This window comes from Heloderma suspectum, chromosome 1 (genome assembly GCF_057233095.1).
Source record: "Heloderma suspectum isolate Gila_16-S chromosome 1, 16-S_ref, whole genome shotgun sequence".
Lineage (NCBI taxonomy): Eukaryota > Metazoa > Chordata > Lepidosauria > Squamata > Helodermatidae > Heloderma > Heloderma suspectum.
The window spans coordinates 133,729,604-133,748,404 of NC_139458.1; the positions used below are offsets into that span (position 1 = coordinate 133,729,604).

Genomic DNA, 18,801 nt, shown 5'->3' on the forward strand with positions numbered 1-18,801 from the left:
ATGAAAACTGCATAGAGCTAGATTCTCACAGCCATCGTAATAAGCACAGCTAGAGCGTTAACAGATGTTCAGTGTAAAGTATGAATACCCCTAGTGCGAGACATGATCCTGCACATCCTTTTCCCACCACACAGAAACCAACAGCAAAGGTTGGGGCTCTCCCGCTGTCTTTCTGCCTTCCGAAAATCAGCACAAACATCCCCAAGTTGTTTGGGGATCACATCACTGATGTGGCTGTATAATCAGGCCTGAAGGCAAGCACAGAATGCACTTCAGTGTTAGTAACCCCTGTACTAACACTGGTGGGTTTCAGCCATCACACTGACACCTAGTTATAAACAACAGGTGCTTTTATGGTGCAGGTGAACAGGGGAAGTTTTCAGCCACTTAGAGGGTGGCACACACAAAAGAACTGGATCCTTCCTTCCTCCTTCTTCATTCATAGTAAGTGTTCTTTTGTGTGGCGCAGCACCTAATTGTGTCCATGCAGTGAGTGAAAGGAACAAACCAGAGACACCAACTTAAATGGGTTATTAAACTGCTCACAACTTTATTACATTTTTTTAATAGGATTGGCAGAGGCCTGGGGCATGGATTCCCACCATCGGGCAGCCTGGCTGCTGTCTGATTTTCCTTCCTGGCCTTCCTGCCAGGAGCGTTGGTGGTGGATGGCATGGTCAGAGGCCCACCATGGCACAGACCGCTAATGCGAACCCCTTTCCCTCTGCCCTGGAGGTGGCAACCTTGCTGCCGCTGTGGCCTAGTCTTGATGCCACATCCCCCAGATCCCTTAAGGGGATCCCAATGTGGGGGAGCGGGGCAGGCAATCCCTCCCCCCCACAATTAATCCAACCCAATGCCAACCATGTAGCAAGAGACTGATATGTGTGTGTGTGTGTGTGTGTGTGTGTATCTTACCCCACCGCCACCTCGCCGCCAACTTATTCCACCTGTAGCCAATTTTTGATGCCATTCCAGGTGTCATTTAACCAGAGCCAATTGCCAATGCCAGAGAGGGGCACGCCATCAGGCCTGTACAGTTCTTCCCAGCTAAATGCGATGCCATGTTGACAAATCACCCGCCCTCTTTGGGCTTCCACAAAATGTTGCATGGCCTTGTTTATCTTCCTTCTGGCCCCATCCACTTTTGCTGGGTCTTTGGCTCATCTCCAGACATGTCTCCCCAGCAGCTCTGACCATATTATAGTTGTGCCTGACAGATGCTGCTGCAACTCAAGGATGTCTCTTCAAGCCGCACTGATCAAAAAGAACCCCTTATGTGCCCACAGGTCGTTCTCACCCAAGTGGCTGATGATGGCATCTGGGTAGCTATGCGTTGCGGTATGACTTAACACCATTGGTTTCAGTTCATTCCAGAACATGAGGTAAGCCTTATCCTTTGATGCAGGCCCAAACCAATGCCCAGACAGTTCTGGAATGCATGCCACCATCCATGCCCAATGTACAATGCTGTGTCCACAAATCCATATAGTCATGGTTTTTTTTGTTCTGCAGCTATAAAACAAAAAATCAATGATGACATTATATGTTCAAAATCTAACTTGAGTATATGATCTGAAGGCAGATAATTTCCAACCCCCGATTGCCTGTATTTTCATCCCTCGTACCCCCCACTGAGCCGTGGTTGTGGATGCCTCAATCCTGAAGGATAATGAACTGAAATCCTGGGGTGGAAGGCCCAAGGGTCTCATCCTAGCCCTTAATATGCTCATCAGTTGAGTGGGGTTATGTCCTGGTGTATGAAGAACGTACCTGGGCCCCTAGGCTGCACAGTTAGGACAGTCTTTGTTGCCCCTAGAGGGCATGGACCCTCTGTTAGGGACTCCATTAGGTGAACCAGATGACCTTTCCCCTTTTGATCAGTTTTTGAATGTCTGATCCTATAGCGTATGTCCTGTGAAAGTATTGTCACATCCTGGACATCTAGGGCCTGACCTGTGCCATCTGACTTGGATGCGACCACAAGTTTGCTTACTCGTAAAGCCCCCCAAAAGGCCAAGGTAAAGGCTGCCCTGAATAATTTGCCTTTGTATTCCAACCGGCACAACTTCTTGGACTTATGGCACAGCTGGGCCAGCAGGTTAAATGTTACGGGTCTCCTCCCATCAGGAGTTGCTGGTCTCTCCTCACACCAGCTCTGTAATGCCCTTCATGCTCAGAAAGAAGCGCAGGGTTCGGGGGGCCCATGTGCCTTACTTAAGAAGAAAACAGCTGTAAATGGATTGACATGGTTTTGGGGGGCAAAGCCCTGGCCCCATAGGTATGCCAGATACTGTGGGACCATTACTTCAGATGGGGGCCAAGTGACCCTCTTTCCATTACTGATGGGAAAGGAGCTAAATGTGTTGGTTGCTGAAGTGTATGGGTACAATGCGGATGTTGAGACTGATTAACCCAGCTTCCTGCATTATTGCTCACTCCGAAGCACTCACAGCTCCTCCAGGAAGGAGCAGGACTGATTCTCACCTCTGGTGCCAAGGACTGGAATCTCTCTTCCTCAAACCACGTTTAAACATCCCAGGTTCCTTATTCACTTGGAGGTCTTTAATTGCATTCAACATCCTTTTTCCTACTCCTTTGTCTTTGGCCTTTCTGGTAGTTCCTGTGGGGTTTTCTCTTTCTGTTGGCTTTGGATTCCTGTGGATGTATTACTATGGATTGGGACAATACACTCAGCCTCTCTAGTGAATAATTTGATAAACTGTTGGAGAGCCTTCCATCTTTTCTTCCAGTCCCATAGACACTAAAAATTGATGGAATGAGATTACATCAATGGAGGGGGGGGGGGAAGGATTAGGATAGAACTACATGCCTCCACATTAATAGATCACTGTAAGACCAAACAAATACCTAGAGGATTGCAAGTGAATAAGGAACCTGAGCTGTTTAATTCTAAGGAATACTTTGTTAATAGGTGGTGTGCTATCTTAAATAAGTGTTCATTGGATCTTATGATTTTAATAATAGACTAATAATAGACTATGAGGACAATAGGGTTGGTTGGCAAATAAAGAGGTCTGAACATCTATCCTTTAGTGATTATGATTCTAAGGGCACAGAGGATACAGAAGGAGATCAATCTGAAAATGAACATGGAGCTTCCAACTCAGAGACTTTTTTAAACAGATCCAAATGAACTGGAAACAAAAACATCCTGGTGACAAGAACACAGAAATGCTTATGAGAGGGCATGGACTACCGATCACGAAACAGGAGGAAAACCTGATTGTAAATCTGTCTAGTCAAATACTTACGAGCCATGAACATAGCATGCTGAATAATCTTTTGTTCCCACACCAGTGTATGACTCATTATCTACCAGGGCAGAACTGTGTAGGCTTATAAGAAATACAACATTTAGAGATTATTCCAAGGATACTAGTAAACAGGAATATCATTCTAATACTCCATTTCATCCTAAATCTAAATTTCTTCCTCCAGGTAACATAAAACCTTGTATTCAAGTCTTTGAGGATTTGATACTGAGGGATTTAGAGGCTTTAGAAAAGACACAGAAAAATCAGTAGGACAATTTGAAATACAGAGCAAGATATGCATTAGACAATCTGGCCAGGGATAATCCTATGATTAGTATTTAGTATAATTAGTATCACAGCTTACAAAGGTGGTGTAGCAGCCATATCGGGGGTCAGACTAAGTAGCCTCATGCAGTCTCATGCTTCATGTTCTTGCTGAGCTCTTGCTCTCTAAAATATATGTTTGTAGGCTGACAAGACGCAAGAATGTCTTATCTAGTTAGCAAGGCTAAGGTCAGAATAGTGGATATCATGTTCTTGCATATTATGTTCTTTGTTTATCATGGCCTATAACCCAGTTCCTGGGATGTAAACAATGGTGCTAAGAGAGGAAATGTTGAGGACTGCAACCCCACACGGGAGGGGGAGGAGGAGCCATTTCATATATGTCACAATGTCTATAAAAACAATGTGCTGATGTATTTCGAGGCTTCTGGCTCTTTGGAAATGATTCCAGGCTTAAGCCCGTGCGTTAAATAAAGAAACTCTTTTTCCTTCACTCCGTGGTCTCTCTGACTCTGAGTTCTGCAACATAAATGGTGCCATGACTCGGATGTGGCAGGCTCTGAGACAGAGAGGTGGCAGTTGCCTGCTCTTAATCGCCGCTCCGGGAGGGAGAGCTCGGCGCATGCCTCCCTTTCTTGGCGCCACCGACCTTTTTGTCGGGTAAACGGGAGAAAGCCTGCGCCAGGATCGCCCAAACGGCAGCGAGCAGCAAGAGAACCTTGGGAAGCGGAGGAAGGAACTTGAGCCCTGCCTGTATCACAGCTGCAACTGAGTTGAAACCCACATTGGAAGCCTTCAGGAGTAAGGCAAGTATGGAGTAAAAGAGGGCCCCGCCTTTAGGGAGAAAGGCCACTGGGCAGAAAAAAAGAGGGCCCCACCTTATGAAGAAGGTCAGTGTTAGTATACATATACAAAATAACCTACCCCTTGCGGGTAGAAGGGGGGCCTGATCACACCCCCGAGCGGGCGCCAGTACTCAGCCGGCCAGTACTCAGCAGGAAGCTGGGGAAGCTGGGGAAGCCGCTTTCCGCTCTAGGGAAAAGTGGGTGGCAGGGACATATGAATGAAGTGGTGAAAACTGATGATTGTGTGAGTGGCTACTGTGGTTTCTGTCGCATACCGTTGACCGTCCGGGTGCCCAGGCCAGTAGCGAAGTGTGTGGTGTGAAATTCCTTTTGTGTCGGCCAGTGAGACCCCTTACTCGCTGACCAATCCCCTTTCCCTCCTTGTGTCTGTCTTTATCTTAGGAGGGAGGCTATGAGAGGTGGGGGAAGCAAGACTTGCACCCCCTTGCGATGTATGTTAAAAAAAAAAAAAAAGGAAAAAGATTTTTTTTAAAGGATTCAGAATAGAGAGAGGAAACAGCAAAAAGCTCAAGGCCGAGCTAAAAGAAAAAACAAGTACAAGAACAAGATCTGAGGCTGTTAATCAGAGAAATGTTGCAAGACAGCCTGGCTTTTAACGAAGCGTGGGAGTGTGAGGCCGAGGGGAGCAAGAGAATTGCCCACAAAGTTCTGAGTTGTGCAACATCATCACCTCGCCTAATTGAGATGAAATCCCTAAGAAATGGAAACTGAAAATGAAGACCCGGAAGATGAAGACACAAAATGGAATAAAGGTGAAAAATCAGCCCCCAGGGCACAGGCTAGACCCCTCTTCGAGTGGAAAGTGTGCCATAAGACGGTCCCAAGGCAGAATGAAGTGGAGAGACCACGTTGAAGATCTCTGTCAAGGTAACCGTGTTTAGCTTTGAACTGTGTTAGAATTGCATAGAGCCTGTAGCTACTGACCATCAGCTATATGATTTCTGAAGAGCGTAACCAATAAGCTTTTGCCGTAGGATTCCCTGCAATGAAGAAATCTCACTGATTTGAGTGTCCAGTGTTAAACTGCCTGAGTGTGTGTGCTGAAGGGACCGAGAAACCAGACAGCATGTTCCTGGCCAAGGCAAAATTATGCTACTACCATGCTCCTGGAAGCTGCAATAAACTGTGTAAGCTGGGAGACCCAACCTGATTGAGAAAAAAAGAAGATATTAGAGTAACTGTCTTGAAAAACAGTGAAATCTGTGTAGCTGGCTGGCTGACGCTGTCAGTGATGTTACAACTTTAAATTAAGACTGTTTTCCTGTTTGAGACCCCAGCGAAGAAAGCTAACCTGAGTTATTTGTTGCCCGTGCCAAAGCAAAGAATTTGGCTGCCCTGTACCTCATCGTGTCCTGTTTTAAGCTTGGGATTTACAAATACAAACAAACTGGGAAGCTTGCCTTTGAAGTCCTGCAAATCACCCCACCGCCTCCCCGAAGAAAATTAATGGCTGCCTGAAAAAAATGCAAGTATAAAGCGATGCCCATCACCCCCCAGCATCCTGAGTTTTGGCACTTTGCTTTCGTGTACCAGGTTAAAAGAGAGAGAGAGAAAAAAGTAAGTTTTTAAAATGTCTGAGAACCTGACAGAAGTAGAATAAAAGTTACAGAGGAGTTGCCCAGGTTAAAGCGTCACGGCTAGAAAGCTGAGCTGTGCCGCTCTGTTTAGACAGAGGCCTTGCTAAAAAGTTAAAGGCCCTTGTCTGTCAGAAGGGGTGTAGGGCCACACTTCCCCTTTTTAAACTGATGCAAAAGTGGGGAGCCTTTGCTGGAAACATCTCATCTTCATTGCCCAGAGCCTTCTCTGTTTGCCTCCATCATCGTCTGGGCTTTTTAGAGACACTCTGCACATAGACTAAAATTTTGAATTGTCAGAGACTTGCTATGGACAGTGCTGTGAAGCTTTTCATAAACTTTGCTGTAGACCGTGTGTCTGTGTTTATAGTCAGCTCAGTGTACAGCTGGATCTGCTCCATCATGCCTTACCATGCAAAAAGTGTTTTCCATTCATTGTGCTAAATTGAAAAAAAGTTTGTTGTGTGTATTTTATGATTTCTTAAATATCATAAAATATATGTGATATTTGCAGATGTTTTTACTGTTAGTTGCAACTCCAAATGATACTGCGTGTGGTTCCCAATGGTTAACAAGAAGAAAGAGAAAGAACATTTGTAGAAAAAGCATGGCCATAGTTGCCCCAGGGTGAATTAAAAGCAGCTGATTATGCCTGGAGCTTATTACCTGGGGATAAAGTAGCCACAATAATGTAATAGTTCTTTAAGATAAAATAGTTCTTTAAGATAAAAAATAGTAACTAGAAGGAGAAGAAGAGCCTATCCCAAATGTGCGTCATTGGGACTAGTGTAGAGCAAAAAGGTTTAAGTAAGTAAGTTTAACTTGCAAAAAAGACAAATAAAGAGACAAGGCTAGTGCATAGAGCAGAGAGTTATATAGAAAGTTTGAAACATAATCTGCAATACAGGCAGATCAGCAAAAGAAAGAAAAAGCAAGAGAGGGAAGGAGAGATTTCTCTCTCCCAACACACAAGTGGGGCTAAAGCGCCTCACCCAGTATCAAACCCTGCTGTTAGAAGCCATGAGAGCAAGTATAAAAAAGTCAGTTAATATGACTAAAGTGTCTGAAGTGCTGCAAGGTGCCACTGAAGCCCCCAGAGCGTACTTGGAGCATCTTTTAAATGCCTATCGCCAGTATACCCCCCTCGACCCAGGGGCCCAAGAAGACGTGGGCGAGGAAAATAAGAAGACCAGGCAGAGGCAAAAGATTCTTAAGAAAGAACCAGTGTGCCCAGTGCAGACAAGATAGACATTAGTGGCATAAATGCCCAAATAAAATAAATCAAATACAAAAGAGAAAACCAAAGGGGCCAAAATGGGGGAAGAAAGAGACAGCTTGGTTGGCAACCACACTAGCAAAAGCAGGGGTCTATAAAAATGTATAAAAAAGCCCCCTTCATTAGAATGGCTAAAGCCAAAAGTCTTAAATAAGACAGACCGGGCCCCCTTAATCTCAGCCCCGGGAAGCCCCTGGTCACTGCCACTGTGAAGGGCCGTGACATTGATTTCATGATTGACACTGGAGTAGCATCAAGAGCAAGCAAACGTTAGCCTTAAACAAGAAGTCCAAACACTGGGCAAAGTTCTTCAAGCCAGCGTAGTTTTGTCTTAAAAAATAGGCCCCAATTCCCATCACAGAAGATCACCCTTTCCAACCAAAACATGAAGTATGAGTTAAAGAGGGAAAAAATAACCCTTTAACTCCCACATGGAGAGGACCAAAAACTGTTATACTTTCCACCCCCACAGCTATAAAAGTAGCTGAAATTAAACCCTGGATACATTAGACACAAGTCAAAAGAGCGAGAGAGAGGAAATGGACTATAAACAGAAATCCTAAAAATCCTTTAAAAATTATTCTAAAAAAGCAGTAAAAAGACTTAGGCTAGACCTTACTGTGGGCACACTGGGAGATTGTCCACCCAGCATACGGTCAGACCTGCAACTGAAGAAATTAAAGAAAGAGACTAGACCCTACTGCAGCTAGCCAGGTGAATAGCTGCCCGGCGTACGGTCAGATCCCAAAGAAGATCAAACATGCGTGTTGTAGTGTTAGTAGTGTTGCATTGTGTTTCCTTAATAAGGTGCAAAAAGGGGGGTCTGCCCCTAGAAAGGGAAATCTGTCCCAGCGATTCGCTGATAATTACTGGCTTCACTTAGCTAACATCACTGGAGTAAAACATTTTTGTTTACCAAAAGATACACCTGCAAACAGGCTTATTAGCTCTTGTCTAATACCTGTCTGTAGACATCCTGAGAAAATTTAAAAAGATACCATGTTACGCAATTATAGTATAGGCTTGACTTATTCCCAAACTGCTGATTGGGGCGTAGTTGCAAAGATCCTACCCCCTACAAAATTTACTTTACGTACCCCCATCGTTGCTGAAACAAATGCTACGTGTGCACGAATGCTTAATTATCAAAAATTTTCCAAAAAATATAAAGCTATCCCTGGCCCCCCCTTCCACTGTAATAAAATTCAAAACATATCTTTTAATGATGCCCACATACTTTTGCCTCATAGATGGTTTTAGACATGTAGTTCCCGCACTTGGTCATTCATTCCTGCCAACTTGTCTAATAACCACCCATGTTGCCTCAGCCGCCTAGTGCCAATTCTTCCCCTGTGGCCCGAGAAAATCCGTCGACGGCAGCCTCGAGCACTCCAACTAACTAAAAATTGTAATAGTCATGTGCAGTTATATTCTGACTCAGAAAAATTGGCCTTAGCAATGTCACTGGTTGAGGTTCCAAGTTTAGCCTTGGCTAATGGTCTAGAGATCAACCGGTTAGCTTGCAGCTTAGCCAAAAGCATAAATGCCACCTCACAAGCATCGTCATTATTAAATAAAAAGTTGCGTAATCTAGAAGGTGCATTTCTAGAAAATAGAGTTGGTATAAATTACCTCTTCCTTCTTCATCATTTAAGTTGTAAGACACACCAAAAGCTCTGTTGTTTTAACTTAACTGATAATGGCAACGCTGTAGATGAACAGATCAACAAGCTGCACAATATAGTAGCTAACAAAACAATTAGCTAAATTAGTTAACCCCTTGGCTTCCAGATCTTAGCTGGCTCGAAGCATTGTTCATCCTAATTCTACCAGTGTTGTTCATAAGAGTTCTGTTATGTCTCTGCGTTCCTTGTCTTATGCGCTGTTTAACCAATCTGTTTTATGTCTCAGCTAATAAAACTGCTGCCCTCTACGCTCTAATAGCCCAACAAGAGGCTAAGTAATATGTATGTCACAAAAAGCTTTGTATGGTTGTCAGAAATGCTATAATTGTAATGAAATTATGCATTTAAGGAAAGAATGTAGCAGCCATATCGGGGGTCAGACTAAGTAGCCTCATGCAGTCTCATGCTTCATGTTCTTGCTGAGCTCTTGCTCTCTAAAATATATGTTTGTAAGCTGACAAGACGCAAGAATGTCTTATCTAGTTAGCAAGGCTAAGGTCAGAATAGTGGATATCATGTTCTTGCATATTATGTTCTTTGTTTATCATGGCCTATAACCCAGTTCCTGGGATATAAACAATGGTGCTAAGAGAGAAAATGTTGAAGACTGCAACCCCACACGGGAGGGGGAGGAGGAGCCGTTTCATATGTGTCACAATGTCTATAAAAACAATGTGCTGATGTAAATCAGGGCTTCTGGCTCTTTGGAAATGATTCCAGCCTTAAGCCCGCGCGTTAAATAAAGAATCTCTTTTTCCTTCACTCCGTGGTCTCTCTGACTCTGAGTTCTGCAACAGTGGAACAATAGAACTAATGGATAGGACTGATTATGAAAAGGAGGTTTATAAGCAACTTAGTGATAGAAAGTAGGGCTGTGCACCGCTTTGGTCCAAAGCCTGAATAATGAGTCAAAGCGGGATGCTTCAGAGGTGCCTGTGTCTGCATGATACAGAGTAGAGCAGAATAGCAACAAGGTGCCCTGAAGTGAAGCAGCTTGTATATGAAGCACCTAGTCCGACTTGGTGGTTTGTTCTGAGCAGCCCAGACAGCCTGGCGCCAAAAGTATCAACATGAGAAAGTTCAGCGAGGGGTTGAGGAAGAGGAGGAGGAGGGAGCTTTGATGAATGAAAACTCTAGCTGCCAAATCAGGGCTGAATGTAACCCAGCTATCTCCAACCAGTGACTGTGGTCGAGGAGGGGGGAAGGCTGAATAACTGGAGAAAAATGGCTGTGTTTCAGAGACAGAAATCATTCTGGTGGTGTTACTTAGGGATGTGAAAACCCACCCCTGTCTGGGTTGTCCGGATGCCCCCCCCAGCAACTGCTCCGCTCGTCAGTCCCTCCACCTCCCCCACTATCACCATGTTTTTGGTGATTGGAAGTCTATGTGAAGATAGACTTATATGCAAAATGCGCCATGAATGTTGAATATACGGGTGATTCACAGCACTTTTTTCATATAAATCTATGCACATAGATTTATATGCAAAAACCACTGTGAATCACCCAGGCAGCTGGAGGAGGAGATACGGCGCATGCCCCTGCTGCTTTCTAGCTGTCTCCTCCTCATCAGCAGGAGACGGCTAGCAGTCCTTGGGTGTGTTTCCACCAGTGAGTTACCCGCTCAACTGACAAGGCACAGTACGATCTTGAAGCTCCAATTCTCCTTTGTTTGGTTTATTGCCGTAGGAAGAAACTTCAACCCTTCGTTATAGAGATCCTGCAGGTTAATGTTGGTTTCTGTGTTCTTGTTTACTGCTGTCTTTCCCAGCACAAGCATATGTGTGTCTACTTGGAAGTAACTCCCATTGTGCTCAGTGAGGCTTGCTCCTGAAATGCAGGTGCATCTGGACTTTCAGGGGAAAGGAGAAAGGGGGAGGGCGAAGCCTCTCTCATTGGTTGAGCAGCCCCTGCCAGTCAAATGACATTCACTCCAACCCCTACCCCCACCAGGAAGTATGTTCTGTGAAGTGATTTTTACTGGTCCAGAGAACCTGCTCATGGAGCCCTGCATGGACCACATCACAGCAAAGATGATTCCTTTAAAAAAAAATCTGGTACTCCTCCATTGGCTTCTCCTTCCATTGCTGTGGAAACACAGCCATAGACAGCCAAGCAGGCAGGAGGAGGAGGTGGTGGTGCAGGGCTGAGAGGGCAGCTCTTTGCTTTGAGAGTTTTTATGGAAAAACTCAAATTTCAACTGTGCCTAGCACAAAAAGTACTTGGCCAAACTGTCTGAAATTTGACAGGTGAGATTCCCTCCATGTTCACAGAGAGGCCTCCAAGTTTAATCTATTTACCCTGAAAACTGGAGAAGTTTGGCCATTTGTGTTTTCCCATGCAAGTCAATGGGAAAATGCCCAAACCGAGTGATCCAGATATCCGAATCTCACTTCAGATCCGGAACTGATCTGAGTCGAAGCAGAGGTGGTCCAAATTGAAGCGGGGCTGATTTGGAGGGTCCAAAGTGGCATCTGAAGTGAAGCAGGGGATCCGTGCACAGCCCTAATAGAAAATATTACTAACTATGTAACAAACATCCAATTAAAGAGAGGGAGAGAGAGATCAGGTACCTCTTAGAGGATGGCGTAAGTCCAGGATGTCTCACTCAGAAAGAATATGAATATTTGCAAAATTTGGAGCCCAGGACTCCCCTGTTTTATATTTTGCCCACAATTCATAATGGGATTTATCTACCTCCTGGGAGACCCATAGTTTCAGGCAGTGAGAGCCAGTGTGGTGTAGTGGCTAGAGTGTTGGCCTGGGAGCCGGGAGATCCAGGTTCTAGTCCACACTTGGCCATGGAAGCTCACTGGGTGACTTTGGGCCAGTCACAGACTCTCAGCCCAACCCACCTCACAGGGTTGTTGTTTTGAGGATAAAATGGAGAGGAGGATTATGTACGCTGCCTTGGGTTTCTTAAAGAGGAAAAATGGCGGGATATAAATGTAATAAATAAATAAAATAAATAATGCAGTCCTGGAACCCTTATGAAAGTATGTTAGATTTTTTTCGGATCCCTTTGTGGTACAATTGAAGTTATATGTAAGAGACTCTACAGACTCTATAAAGAAATGTACGGAGTTTGGTAATATTAATTTGAATGATATGATGGTAACTCTAGATATCAGTTTGAAAGCAAGAAATTGCAAGTAGATAAATAGGCACCGCTTTGGCGGGAAAGGTAACAGCGTTCCGTGCACCTCAGTGTTCAGTCATGCCGGCCACATGACCATGGAAGTGTCTTCGGACAGCGCTGGCTCTTCGGCTTAGAAACGGGGATGAACACCGCACCCTAGAGTCGGACACGACTGGTTGGGGACACCTTTACCTTTACCTTTTTTTACCTAGATATCAACTCTCTCTATACAAACATGCCACAAGAGGATGAATTGCTATGTATAGAGAAGGTGTTAGATTCTAGAGAAAAAAAGATGCCACCTACACCCTATATTGTAGCTAGGGGTGTCAGAGAATTTCTCGCCGAAACTTCGGGGGGCCGAGTGCCAATGTATTCGGCCCCCCGAAGTAGTTTCGGGGAGAAATTCTCCCTCCCGCCCCCCCCCCCGGGATGGGACTTACCTTTCCCGAATGTCGCTCCCGGTGGCGGGTCGCAGCGGCGGTTCGGCAGGGCTTCGACAGGGGCAGGGGCGACAGCCGATCTTTCGACCAGCTGCCGCCGCCGCCATTCCAAGAAAAGTAAAAAAAAAAAACGCCCCCGTGATAGGCTACGTGATGATTAATGTAGCCTATCACGGCTAGATTTGCAAAGTCAGCCGTGATAGGCTACGTAAATCGTCACGTAGCCTATCACGGGTGACTTAAAAAAAAAAAAAAAAAGCGTGTATGGCTAATGGCGGCCCCCATAGGGAGCCGCCATTCGCGTTCCTTATTTGGTCCCTGTAGTCTACATAAAGATTATGTAGACTACGGCGAAAATAAGGGCAACGCTATTTACGATTAACGTAGCCTATCACGGCTGACTTTGCAGATCTAGCTGTGATAGGCTACGCAAATCGTTACGTAGCCTATCACGGGGCTTTTTTTTTTTTTTTACTTTTCTGTTGAAGTTTGCAGCCGGGGAGACAGGGCGCTTCTCCCCGGCTTGAATTTCAGCCGGGGGCGAGGCGGGAAGCCTCCCCCCCGGCCTGAATTTCAGCTGGGCGAGGCGGGAAGACACCCCCCGCTTGCATGAACTTCGGGGGGAGAAGCGAAGCGCCTCCCCCCCACCGCGAAAAAAGCTGCGGGACAAGGTAAGTCCCTTTCGTACATCCCTAATTGTAGCTCTATTGGTTTGTTACGAAATACCCCAAAATTCTGCTGATCTGGGAAAATGTGGCCTGTATCTGGCTGGGAATGAGGGTTTTTTGGTCTTGGAGAAGGACCTTGCACAACCCAAGGATATTGAGGCCTCGCACAACCCAAGAGGAGATGCAGACTTCTTGCATAAACTTTCTGGCCAGCCACTGCACTCTGGTTGTCTTAATTCCTCTGTGTTAACACTTGCACATTTCAGATCTTGCCTCAGGACAACAACCACAGAAGCCCCCACCGTGAAAATATTTTATGCTGATTTCTAACCTTCTTGGGCTGAATCTACACATAGCAGTTATGGGCACCAATAGTTATGATAATTGATAACGGTATGATAACGGTATAACTGCTATGTGCAGATTCAGCCCTGTTTAAACCAAATAGAAGGAAAAATAAAGAATTCAATGTCTTTTAAAGATATAGGACCCTGAAAACCCAAATATTGTGTAAGCAAGCATGCGTACCAGACTCTGTTGTCACCTTTGTTTAAGATCATCACCAAAATCCCCCTAGCTATCTTGCTCACCTGGACCTGTGAAAGCCAGAAATATGCATCCATCAACTCCCATATTTTCCTCACATCAGGAAAGAAACAGAATCCCATTGCCTTCTTTCTTCCCTTAATGTCTGACACCTAACGATCCATTTTCCAACATCCATGAATAATCTTGGAAGAAAGACTTTTTTTATTCTCGTTATTAAATTCTGAGAGAAGGATAAAAACAGCAACCCAAATCATAGAACACACAGTGAGGGAGAGAAAGAAAGAGGACTCCTTCCATCCTTTCTGCTCAGAAGAGCAATCCCCCTTTTCCTCCCCTCTTTCTCCCCTTCTTTCCCAGAGAAAGAACTCAACAGAGCTTCCCATCACTTCACAAGTCAGCCGATAAGGAGAGGTAAATCTTTGCATCATCTCCTAGGGCCGATCTACATTGCGCCTGCCATTGCAACGAATTTGCTGTCCTGTCAGGTTAAACGCTCTCGCATTAAAACATGATTATCCACACTCAGCCATTTTTCCCATTGCAGTACTTCACCAAATGTGCGAGCTCGGTTTACACTTGAGCGCTGTGCTGTTTTCCTGCTCTTAAAGATGGTGGCTCTCATTGGAAGACCAGGAACTCTTCCTGTTTCTGCTGATTCCATGCCCACCATGCGGGAGAGGCTTGTCATTTTTCCACATGTTTTCCTGGTCTTGGGGAAAATGACCAGCTTGTCCCTTGCCACCACCGCTGTAGCAGGTGGGGGTGGAGGGAAGAAGGAGGCACCTATCTTCTTCTCCACCCCCACCTGCTGGAGGCCAGGGTGAGCAGCTGGGGACTGTCTGCCAATGCTCTTTACCCCGCGCCAGCCCTTGACAGCTGGCGCAAGGAAGAGGGGCAGCGCTCGCGTTTGGGGGGGAGGTGCTGGCATCTTTGAAGATTTGAAGCTTCACATCGGCCTGGTCAGTAGTTTGATGGGCGACCGCCTGGGAATCAGGCTTCCTGTGCTAAGCAGGGGGTTGTTCTATCCCTTCAAATGAGACTAAGTTTTACCCCCTTCTATCCCCCACTTCAGCTTTTTTTTTTTAATTAAGGCGTTATCTTCGAAGAATCGTGGCTTCTCTGTGATTTTTTTTCTAAATCAGCCATGATCTTTGAAGATTCGAAGATGTGAATCTTCAAAGATCATGCCTGAATTAGAAAAAAAAAAAAAAAAATCACGGAGAAGCCACGATCCTTCGAAGATAACGCCTTAATTTTAGAAAAAGCTGAAGTGGGGGATTCCCAGGCGGTTGCCCATCCAACTACTGACCAGGGCCAACCCTGCTTAGCTTCTGAGATCAGACAAGTGCACACACATCCAGCCCTTTGCTTGTTGCTAAGGAAACATTGAGTGCTGAGGAAGCTATGCGATCAGTAGCCGGAAGACGACATGGGGCTGTCAAGAGCTGTGATTGGACAGGAGGGAAATACAAATACCACCATATATGGACAGGCAGGGGAGGGGACTATGACCAGATATGGTAGCGAAGGTGGAAAATCAGAGCACATTAAGGGGAAATACTGGGATGAAAGCGGGAGCACGGAAGTGGGAAATTCCAGTTTCAATTCGAGGCGGGTACTGTGTAGTGTGAAAGATGGGTGGTGAAACCTCATTGGAAGTGAAAAACCCCGTAAGTGTAGATTGGCCCCTAGTCTCCTTCTCTCTTTCCCTCCCGTTTCCTAATATTCCACCCAATACCAAACTCCAAAGCTCCTAGGCTTTAGCTCTTTCTCCATCCACTTTCTTCAAAAACCCTGAATTTCCTCTAAAACTGTCTCACAATCCCCCCAAACCGTCTGTTACTGCCCCGTTCAAAAATATCAAGCTGAAAGTTCCCTCTCCCACCCCCACTTTCTTTCCCTTCCACCATGATCAGCTACACACACACACGATTTTATGTGCATCCCAGTGTACCTCACTTCCCTATTGACTTTAAATGCTTATCGTGAACCTTCTGAGTGTTAATGTATGATTCTAATTCCCCAAGTGTATGTATAGTTCTAATTTCCCTGATGTGTGATTTTTAATTCATTTTAAATTCTTTAATAAATCAAAGAATTGCTTTCAAAGACCATGTTGTGGCCTCTGACTTTCTCAACTTTTAGGTATATCAGGTTCTCCTAAGTGCCCAGAATTCAATGCCAAAAGCTCCCTCATGTATGTGTTTGGTTTACATGTATGTGCTATGCATGTCCACGTAAATTAAAGCATACTTCACAACAGTTTTGTCTAAACAATGCTTTTTATTTCATACCTAATTTTATTGGCAAACACACAGAGTGTCTATGGACTCCCCAATGGCATCAGAATTGGGATGACTGTATATGGGACAATTTGAAGACAGATGACAGATAGATAGATAGATAGATAGATAGATAATCCATTTTATGAATGTATCAAATTTTGGTGCAGATACATAGATGATATTTTTGAATTGGCAAGGAAATATGGATCACTTGGATGAGTCCTACAAATGGGTAAACATGAGAACAGAGAACATCAAATTTGAGATGACCCATGACTATCACAATATTCATTTCCTAGATATTACTGTGAAAAAAGAGGAGGAAGGGTTAAGTACTGCTCTTTACAAAAAGAGTACAGACTGGAATAAGCTTCTTAGATATGATCGTGCACACCCTAGACATATTAGAGAGAATGTCCCATATGGACTAGGGATGTACGAAAGTCACGTACCTTTTCGCGGATTCTGTTTATGGGGGGGGACGTTCCATCCCTCCACCCGGAATCCTCGACGGGAGGGGGAGGCGATCCGGTCCTCCCCCCCGGAATCCTCGACGGCCAGCTGTGCTCTGTGGCGGCTCTGCGGAGCACCCAGCCAGGCCCAGGCCAGGGCTGTCCACAGCCGGATTTCTGGCCGCGGAGGGCTCTCGGTAAAAAACAAAACAAAACGCGTACGCAAATGGCGGCGGCTACGGCTGCCGCCATTTGCGTTCCTTATTTTTCGCCATCTTAGTCTATGTAAATATTTACGTAGACTAAGATGAAGAAAAGAAAGGGGAACGCAAATAACGTACTGGGCGCTATTTGCGTTCCCCTTTCTTGTCTTCGTCTTAGTCTACGTAAATATTTACGTAGACTAAGACTGCGAAAAATAAGAAACGCAAATGCATTTGCATATGCGTTTTTTTTTACCCAGACGTGATAGGCTACGTAAGTCTTTACGTAGCCTATCACGTCTATGGGGGGAGGGGGGAAACACAGACTGCAAATGGTGGTGGCGGCAGCCAATCGGAAGACCAGCCACCGCGGCCGAAGCCGCCGCTGGAGCTGCCACCGTCCAAAACATCCGCCCCAGGTAAGTCTTGTCCCGGGGGGGATCCACGGGGGGCGGGGGGGTAGCAGGCCGTTCTGCGATGGATTTCGGGGGGCCGAATGCACTGGAATTCAGCCTCACCGAGATCCGTTGCGGAATTCTCTGACATCCCTAATATGGACTATTTATAAGAATTAGGAGAAATTGTACAAAAGATTCAGATTATAGAAGGGAATGTGATAATTTACATCAAGCGTGTGTACAGAGAGTTTACTAAGAGGGAATGATACAGAGAAGTAGAAGGAGAGTGGACAAAAAAATTAGAACCTCTTTACTGTCACCCAAACAGAAGAAACCCAGTAATAGAATAGTATGTAGTTTACCTTTCCTGAACATCAGTAATTCTTTAATGTATTCTATCAATATTTTTTTAAATTACATTTATATCGCACCTTTCTTCCATTGTGGAACTCAAGGTGGCTACATGTGGTTCCCGGGTGGTCTCCCCTCCGAGCACTGACCAGACCCAGACCTGCTTAACTTCAGCGCAGTGGCTGCCTCATGTGCCTCCAGACAATGCCCTGGAACCAAATAAATTTTGGTATTTGATAAAAGATATAGCCGGATGTCAAGAAAAAAATGTATATGGCTTATAAAAGAGTTAAGAATACAGGGGATTGGGTGGGCAGGCGTGACACGTCAGAAAAGGCAAACAACTTTGATGGACAACTTCTTTTACCAGGGTTAAGACCTCCAGTAGGACATTTTACAATGGACATTTTCCATTGTAAATATTGTGAGCATTGCTTTATACTGAAATACTTTGTGAACCACACAGATGGGAAAGAATATACATGAGAGATATCACAACATTCAATAGTAAATTTGTGGTGTATGTCATACTTTGTCCCTGTAACAAATTATATGCAGGAAAAACCACAAGGAACTGTAAGGTCAGAATAAGAGAACATCTCAGTAATATCAAACAAGAAATTGTGGGAGCACCATTAGTCCAACACGGGAAAGACAATTCCCATAGAATAGGGGACCTCTCATTCTGGGCTGCAGAAATTATTAAGAAAAGGACAGACAAGAATCTTTTAGAAAAGGAAGCCAGGTGGATTTTGAGGCTGAATACAATTGCTCCTTTTGGTCTTAAGGAGTCTCTCAACCTTGTAGTACTTCTTTGAAAAACAGCTGTTTCTAATTATCCTCTGTGCATTTAAATACCCAATGTTTTCTCTTGTAGTGAACATAGCATAGTAAATGATATCCATTGCATTCCAACAAGTGAATCAGTTTATCTTCCTGATTTGTGAATGTTTGTAAATAGTTTGTATGCTTGCAGCCTTTCTTCCTTTATGTATATCTTTTTATACATTTATACTTGATTATGTTCATTCTGACAAGTGAGTCAGTTTATCTTTCAGACATGTGAATGTTTGTAAATAGCTTGCAAGTTTTGAGCCTCTCATTCTTTATGTATTAACCTTTTTAAAATTTATAATTCTATATAATGCATGATTTATGTGCTATACAATGGTGGACCTGTGAATGTATAAACATTATATATTGTCTTATTAGAGTACCCTGAAGAAGGACATGAGGATCCTAAACATGTCAGAGTTATTTTATTGCATTAAATATCCTTTTTTCTACCCCTTTGCCCTTGGCTTTTCTGACAGTTCCTGTGGAGTTCTCCTTTCTTGTTGGCTTTTTAT

The 18,801-nt window shown here is 44.6% G+C and overlaps 1 pseudogene across 1 annotated transcript in view; it reads left to right on the forward strand.

Annotated features, from left to right (window-relative positions):
• LOC146357920 (acyl-CoA (8-3)-desaturase-like) overlaps nucleotides 1–4,749 on the forward strand; it is a 71,594-nt pseudogene extending 66,845 nt beyond the window's left edge. The window contains exon 9 of the transcript XR_014786314.1: nucleotides 1,290–4,749. The product of XR_014786314.1 is annotated as an acyl-CoA (8-3)-desaturase-like (transcript). The remainder of the gene's footprint in view (nucleotides 1–1,289) is intronic.
• Nucleotides 4,750–18,801: the final 14,052 nt, after the last annotated feature.